The following is a 7554-nucleotide window of genomic DNA, read 5'->3' as shown; positions in this document are numbered from 1 at the left end:
GCCCTGTCTTCCTCGTCCCTGGGGCCCTTGCCGGTGGCCCCAGGGGGACTCTGAAAGTAGACGCGGGGCCCTGGGCCGCCACCGCCCGGCCTGGGGGCTGGGGCCGCGGGCTCGGCTCAGCTCCCCAGCTCAGCTCCGCCCGGCTCCGGCTCCGCGTGGAGGGCGCCGGGGGCAGCTGCAGCACGCGGAGCCCCAGGGCCTGGCCTGGCCGCGCCCCGCCCCGCCTATCTTTTTTAAAAAGCCAACTTTACTAGTCATCTTTGGAGGTTTCTAGGGCACCAACTCACTATTTACAAAACTAGTAAATAAATAAGAATCAAGTAATTATTCTGCCTTCTGTCAAAATGGTGTTTCAAATAATCGAATAGTTGATAAGGAAACGTTCTTATTTATAGAAGAATTCTGACTAATAAAGGTAGGAGAAATCATTGGTTCAGCATATCAAATTTTGTGACTCCTGGTGAAAAAACAGATTCAACCGCAATCATCAATGCCCGCTGTAGCAGAGAAAACTGTCTTTTCCTCATCCCTTGCTAGGTTCAAGGTTGAGACCCCTATCAGAAAAGACAGATTAATGAGAAAAGCATACAAATTCACTTAATCTAAGTTCTACATGATCCTGGAGCCTTCAGAAATGAAGACCCAAGGCAAAACGGAAAACTTTTTTTTTTTTTAAAGATGACCGATAAGGGGATCCTAACCGTTTCCTTGGTGTTGTCAGCACCATGCTCAGCCAGTGAGCGAACTGACCATCCCTATATAGGATCCGAACCCGTGGCCTTGGTGCTATCAGCACCACACTCTCCCGAGTGAGCCACGGGCCGGCCCGGAAAACTCTTTTTAAGGACAGTTGTGAAGAAGTATGATTGGAGGACAATAGGGTGTGATCTAATGGCCATAACCTGGGGAACTGAGCAAGGTTTGTCTGTCAGATTCTCCTCTGGTCCTGTTTTCAGTCCCTTCCTTCAGGTAGAGGCAGGATCCCTCTGTAATGAGAGTCTCATGACCTGCCAGAGAGGAAAAGGCTGATGGGGAACTAGATGGTGGGAAAACCCACTGGTCATTCTTCACAGCCCAAAATAGAGATAATCAGGCATGAAATGCTCCCTACTTTGCACAGCACCACCAGAACCATTCATGTCCTCTCCCCACCCCCAAAATAACTAAATCTGATCAAGCTTTCAGATCTAACTACCTGTTGATGGAAAACACAGGGGGCTGGGGGACATGTTCAACAACAGTTACCTGTGGTAAGCCCAATTCAGAATTGGGGAAGTTTTACAAGACAACTGACCTTGTTTCTTCAACAAATAAATAAGAAGAAAAGTACCCAGATATAAAACAACCAAATGGGTGGACTTTGAATCCTAGGCTGAACAAATCAAATATTTTTTAAAAAACTATAAAGCAATTGGGGAAATTTGAACATTGACTTGATTTGCGGCAATGTGATGATGGTATTGTCATTGTTCAAAAATAAAAAAGGTGTCTGGTCTCTTAGCTCACTTGGCAGAGCAGGGCACTGATAAGACCAAGGTCAAGGGTTTTTATCCCCACCACCAAAAAATACATGTAAATTAAAATAAATAATAAAATAAAAAAGGAGTCTTTAAGAACTAACTGGGTGGAATGATGCTACCTAGGATTTGCTTTAATATAAGCCTGTACATTTGGATCCCCTCACTAGCCAGCCACCAAAAACCAAAAATTAAAATAAGCCTGACACATTGGAGGGAATAGATGATATTAAACTGAGCATATGATCAAAACTGTTGAACCTCGGTGGCGGATGCATGAAGACACATTGTGCTATTCTTCCTACTTTTATGAATGTTTGAAAATTCTATAATAAAAAATTTAAAAAAGAGGAATTAGGGTCAAGATTCAGAAAATCTGGGGCTGGCTGGTTAACTCAGTTCATTAGAGGGCGGTGTTACAACACCAAGGTCAAGTATTAGGATCCCTACCACCCAGCTGCCAAAAAATGAATATATTCAGAAAATCTGTAGACAGATTTAACTTAACTGAATGTCTTGCAGGTGAGTTGGCCTGGTTAGCTCACTTGGGAGAGCATGGTGCTGATAATATCAAACTCCAGGGTTTTTATAATTTTGCAGTTTGCCGTGGCATTTCTACTAAAAGGGTAAAAGGTAGTGGTGGTGTGTGTGTTGCTGGTGGTAGGCTGTTCCTCATTACAGAAGAATGTCAGCTGAAAGATGAAGAAGTGCTAGAATTAGAAAATTATCATTCTGCAACAACCTATTTAATAATTGATTTAGGCAAAATTCAATTGATGTGAAAAACACTGAATGAAAAGTTGTTGGAAAACAATATTCACATAAAGTTTCACCTCACAGACCACTAATTACAAAGAGGTAGGCATCACCTTAACCTCCTGAGCAAATATATCACCAGCAATGAAACAGACATCAAATGTTTCTTGATGCAATCACCAGTAGACATCACCTGTGTGAGACAATGGAAAACAGTATACAGAAGACAGAAATTAGAATAGCAAATAAAATTATGTGGAAATAATGATTTTAATAGATTAGAGAGATAAAGAAATACAGAGAAGACAAGTAAAGGCAATCCAAAACATAAGTAACTGGGCCGGCCCGTGGCTCCCTCGGGAGAGTGTGGTGCTGATAACACCAAGGCCGCGGGTTCGGATCCCGTATACGGATGGCCGGTTTGCTCACTGGGTGAGCGTGGTGCTGACAACACCAAGTCAAGGGTTGAGATCCCCTTACCGGTCATCTTTAAAATAAAAAAATTAAAAAATTAAAAAAAATAAAATAAAACATACGTTACTGGATTCCCCGAAGAAAACAAAAATAATGAAACAGAACAAATCTGAATATATTATTCAAGAAAAATTATTAAAAGAAACTGCAAGAACACACTATGTTCCAAGAGGAAATGACCCAGAATGATCAAAACAGAGAGCTATTCTAGCAAACTTAATGGTCTTCAAAGATAAAAGAATCCTTTGTGCCATCAGGCAAAAAAAGATGCTTAAGGAGGGGTGAAAAAAGTAGGCTGGCCTCAGATCTCACTGACATTCAGCATCATAAGACATTAGAGCAACATTTTCAATATGCTTGAGGGAAGGGAGTAGACGAGCAGTCGTTCAAGAAAACAGTGGCCTGCTGGCCGGTCGGCTCAGTTGGTTAGAGGACAACACCAAGGTCACAGGTTCAGATTCCTGCCTGAAGTCACCGCTAGAGAACAAAGGAGCCAGTCGGGACGTACCTGGGGAAACTACACAAACAGAAATGGTTAATGTGCATTAAATATGTTCACCTGTACAGGGGGTGGGGGAAGGCCTTAAAAAGTGTGCAGACAGGAATAACAGAACAATTAGTAAGTGTTAAGTAATCTAACAATGTAAAAATGACAACTGAAAAGTTGAGAAAAAGGAAAAGATGATAAGAGATAGAATAAGTCAATTACTTCAAATGTAGTTGAAATTTGAAAGATATATACATCCAAACTTTAGTTTAATACTGCAAAGCTTGGGCCGAGCCCGTGGCGCACTCGGGAGGGTGCAGCGCTGGGAGCGCGGTGGCGCTCCCGCCGCGGGTTCGGATCCTGAGCGTGGTGCGGCAGGTCTCAAAAATGACAATACTGCAAAGCTGAACTCCAAAATAGACCTTAAAATACCAGGTTGTGGAGACGAAAGCGGAGGGAGAGGGAAAAAAACATAATAGTCATTGTTTACATTAGGAAATTAATAGGTACTAAAGAAACAGTATTAAAAGTATTATGAAGCTTATACTATATTTGGATCCCCATACTGGCCAGCTGCCTAAATAAATAAATAAATGAGGTTTATGTTATAAATGTAACCACTAGGAAAACAATAGAATCCTCCTACGTTTCTGAGGAACTATACCCATGTATACAAAGGTACTTCCAAAAAGTTCATGGAAAAATAGAATCAAATTATGAATCTTTCAGGACCCGTTGTGGTTCACTTGGGAGAGTGCGGTGCTGATAACAAGGCCACAGGTTTGGATCCTATATAGGGATGGCCGGTTAGCTCACTTGGGAGAACGTGGTGCTGACAACACCAAGTCAAGGGTTAAGATCCCCTTACCGGTCATCTTTAAAAAAAAAATTATGAATCTTCCGATGAACTTTTGGAAGTGTCCTCATACAAACACAGCTGACATAATGAAATGTAAATGAGACAAGTGATTTCACCCACTGGAAATAAAACCTCATCATGGCTCATGACTACTTTTTAAATATCCAGGACAAGTCTGAAACAAACTAGTAAAATGTATATAAGTCTTAAAATTTTTTCAATTATATTACACAACAAAACTCAATTCTATATTGTATAAAAGTCACACATAAAAGAGTGATTCAGAAAGATTGAAAATACAAGCAAAGGTATACAACTTTATAAATTTCTTGCATTCGATTCTTCTACTCTTCTATATAAGAGAATGTTCTCGTTCTGAGATGACACAAGCAAGTATTTTGAGAACTGATCCATTAACTCAGTTGGTTAGAGCTCAGTGTTATAACACCAAGGTCAGGAGTTCAAATCCCTGTATCAGCGAGCCACAAAACAGAGAATAAATGGAGTGTTAAGTAAATGTGGCCAATGTTAACAACTGGTGTAATTAGGTGAAACGCACAGTTCATTGGCCTAATCTTTTAACTCTATGTAGTTTGAAATTTTATTTTACTTTTTGGGGGGTGGGGGGGGAACAGCAGCCATTAAGGGGATCCGAACCCTTGACCTTGGTTTTGCTAACACCACTCTCTAACCAATTGAGCTGACCTGCCAGCCCCTGAAATTTTACTTTTAAAAAAGTTTAAAGTAAAATGAAAGAGATTATGAGAGTGAACAACAAAAATAGAAACCAACAGCTTTCATATATTACCAGTTAGAAAAAGTAATGGATGAGGCTGGCTAGTTCGCTCAGTTGATTAGACCATGGTGTTGATAATGGTTCGGATCCCCTTACGTGCCCAGCTGCCAAAAAAAAAAGGAAAGAAGATGTAGTGGAACTTTACACACTGAGAAAAGGAGTCAGAGGAAATTATCTGCTGACAGCGCTGACTTGACTCAGCTGACTTCAATCTCAGATAAGCCACTTATGTAACCTTGAGCAAGTTACTTATTTCTGTGCTTTATTTTTCTATAAAATGAAGACACCAAGTGACCTGCCTCAGAAGTTTGAGGACTAAATAAGTTAATGCATTTAAAATACTTAGAACAATGCCTAACACTCAAATGTAAAAACTATTTCTATATAAGAAAAACCAATATTGAAGTTTATCTGAAGGACACTAAAGGGCACGTAGAACGTATTGTTTTCATCCATGTTCTTGGACATTCAATCTATTTAATTAACTCTATTAACCTATAATCTATAAACTTAACATGATTACAATAAGAATACATTAGCTCTTTTAAAAACTAGTTTGTGATTCTCAAAGTTTATACAGAAAAATAGTAAGATGGCTTTGCTACTAGAAATGACTTGCAAGTTACAACAAAACCTCAAGGCTACCCCCCCACATTTGTCCCTGCTGGTGAACCATAATAAGCTGAGTACTTCTGTGTTAGAGTAATCTCTGAAGACCAAAGTTGGTTGTGTGAGTGTTAAAACTTAATATACCTTTATAGCATTCTCCACTGTTAAAACTTTGCAATTTCTGTTGCAACCAATCCTCTAGGCGTGTGCAATTATACCCCCTAAATAACCTCTGCTTCCCCTATTCTGAAATATTGTTTCTTACCTATTTTTCAGCATGGTTATTTCTTTATCCCAATCTCCAGATGCTTTTCTTGGGTACCCAATTATATCACTCTGAATACTTGACAGTAGAAGACAGAGACATATAAAATTATCTTTTGTATCCCATGAAGGATGTCAGATCTGTGTATATGAAGGGTCGTTGAAAGAAAACAAGTAAACCACCACCAGATAGTATCTTCCCTTGATATTATATGCCATATTTTTAATTCCCTCCTGTGATATGAAATATATTTGGTCTTCCTGTTTCATGACGTATAGTTCCTAAAACCCTTGGAATCTCGAGTGATGTCTTTTGTATAGTAATAAAATGACTGGTGGCTGGGGGATCCTAGATAGCCTCAGGATGGGGGCTGGTTGCTAGGGGAACCAACCATGCCACTCTGAGCCCAGGGAGGGGAAAAAGGCTGAACATTGCACGCCCCATTTCCCATACCTCACCCGATGCCCCTCTTCCATCTGGCTGTTCATCTATATCCTTCGTAATATACTTTAGAATAAACTAGTAAACCAAAGTGTTCTTCCCCTAAGTTCTGTGAGCCACTCTAGCAACTTAAAGTCAAGGAGATCTTCAAAACCCTGATTTACAGCTGGCTAGGCAGAAGCACAGGCCACAACTTGGGGCTTATAATTGGCATCTGTACTGGGAGACAGCCTTGTGGGACTGAGCCCTCAACCCGTGGGATGATCTGAGGCTATGTCCAGGCAGTGTGTCAGAACTGGATTCAGAGGAACGCAGCTGGTGTCCACTGCAGAATTGCTTGTTTGGTGTGAGTGATACCTCCTACCAACAACCTCTGAAGCTTCACTTGCCTTCTACCTCCTATTTTCGACATCTCTTTTGCAGTTAGTTGATACATGCAAATACCAATTTGTTTTTTATTTTTATTCTTTGTGCCTTTATTTCCTAACCTTACCAAATGCATAACAAAGTTCCTTCATGTGATGAGATCATAAAATCTTAAAATGCCAGATATTTACATTCTGGGAAGGTGAGTATAAAAATTATTCATTGAACATGTAGCTAGCAAGAACAAGTATAAAATAAAGGTATTCAGATACAATTTTAACAAGATCCTCTATAGAGCTTGTTGGTGATCATGGTGACAAAATTAAGGTGATGGTTTCCCGTATCAGCCAGCTGCCAAAACAAAATAAAAAATACAATAGCAAATGTGTATAGAAGAACTTACTAATAAAAATTATAAAATTAAAATAGTACATTGAAATTTCCTTTTATTACAATTTGTTTCTGAAAATCAGAAAATTATCTGCCCTAATTATTATGCTCTAGCCAAACTACGTAATATTTTCTTTACATTACTTCCCCTACAAGTTATTTTGCTTCCAATTCTTGATGTTGAGTTTCATTTCACTGACTTCAGCCTTCTAAAACACACAGGGCTAGCCAGTTAGATCGATTAGTAGAGTATGGTGCTGAGAACACCAAAGTCACAAGTTCTGATCCCCATACTGGGCAGCCTCCCCTGCGCCACCCCCCCCCCAAAATAAAACACACAAGAATACTTGAGACCTATTAGTGCTTCTTTGGGTCAAATCGAAAACTAAAGTATACTGAAGTTATTCAAACTACACCAATTCCTTATTAATTACTGGTATCAAGATGGGAAGGAAGAGAGGCAAGAAGAAAAGGACATTGCAGACATCATAAGGTTATCAAAATTATTGGTATACAGTGTGTCCCAGCATAGTTTCTCAGCCTATAGCATAAAGTTACCAGCAAAAAAGAGCAGTACAAGAATAAAGTTTATGG

This window comes from Galeopterus variegatus, unplaced genomic scaffold (genome assembly GCF_000696425.1).
Source record: "Galeopterus variegatus unplaced genomic scaffold, G_variegatus-3.0.2 Scaffold3578, whole genome shotgun sequence".
Taxonomy (NCBI): Eukaryota; Metazoa; Chordata; class Mammalia; order Dermoptera; family Cynocephalidae; genus Galeopterus; species Galeopterus variegatus.
This window is presented reverse-complemented; position numbering follows the sequence as displayed.